Source organism: Mustela erminea, chromosome X (genome assembly GCF_009829155.1).
Source record: "Mustela erminea isolate mMusErm1 chromosome X, mMusErm1.Pri, whole genome shotgun sequence".
In the NCBI taxonomy this organism is placed as follows: domain Eukaryota; kingdom Metazoa; phylum Chordata; class Mammalia; order Carnivora; family Mustelidae; genus Mustela; species Mustela erminea.
In genome coordinates, this window is record NC_045635.1 from 30,869,118 (window position 1) to 30,869,874 (window position 757).

Sequence of the window (757 nt, forward strand, 5' to 3'; positions counted from 1 at the left end):
TTATCCTCTACCTTCTCTGGAGAAGAGGCTGGATACCTGGGCAGGAGTATTTCCTGTGAAGTCAGCAGCAGCCAGTGGTGACCAGAGGAAATAAACCTTAGGCCAAGCATTTAGCCAAATTTCAGAAAATGCCAGAGGTATTTGAAACTTAGTTTTATCAGTTCCTTCTCACATCAAGGGCAGAATACCATCTAAAGAGACCATTTTCATCACTTCTCAGCCTTTTGGCTAAGATGAAGTGTAGTATCTGTTCTTATCAGTTTAAATAGACCATTTTCTATCAATACCATAATCACATTCTCTTCTCATCATTCTTTGTATTGAATTTGCACTGTAGAGACTAAACAGATGGTTTAGATAGGTTCACTTACTATGCCCCAGGCGCTATAGACAAAATGTCCTATTTGATCTTCACAGTACATGAGGCATCAATAAAATATTATTATTGCATTTTACAGATGAGGAAACAGAGACTCAGAAAAGTTGACTTGGAAAAGATTCTAGAGCTAGCAGGCAGTGAAGCAGAAACATAAGTTATTACAATTTATGATATCTGAACCCCCAATCCTACTGTTTTCATTATACCATAATGCTTTACCACATATCTAAATATGGTCTCATCTTCAGTTTACATAGAACATTTACTATTCATTTTTCTTCTCCATATTGACATCAAATAATACTAGTTTAAAGTCATGTTATTTAACCATTTTACAAAACCTATTCATATGTTTTACTTCTTTAGTACTTCTCAACA

At 35.0% G+C, this 757-nt stretch overlaps 1 non-coding gene across 1 annotated transcript; it reads left to right on the forward strand.

The window, feature by feature from the left end:
* Nucleotides 1–208: 208 nt before the first annotated feature.
* Nucleotides 209–400, forward strand: LOC116583856. The gene has a single exon (XR_004282947.1). It is a non-coding gene; the product is annotated as a U2 spliceosomal RNA (small nuclear RNA).
* The last annotated feature ends 357 nt before the right edge of the window (nucleotides 401–757 follow it).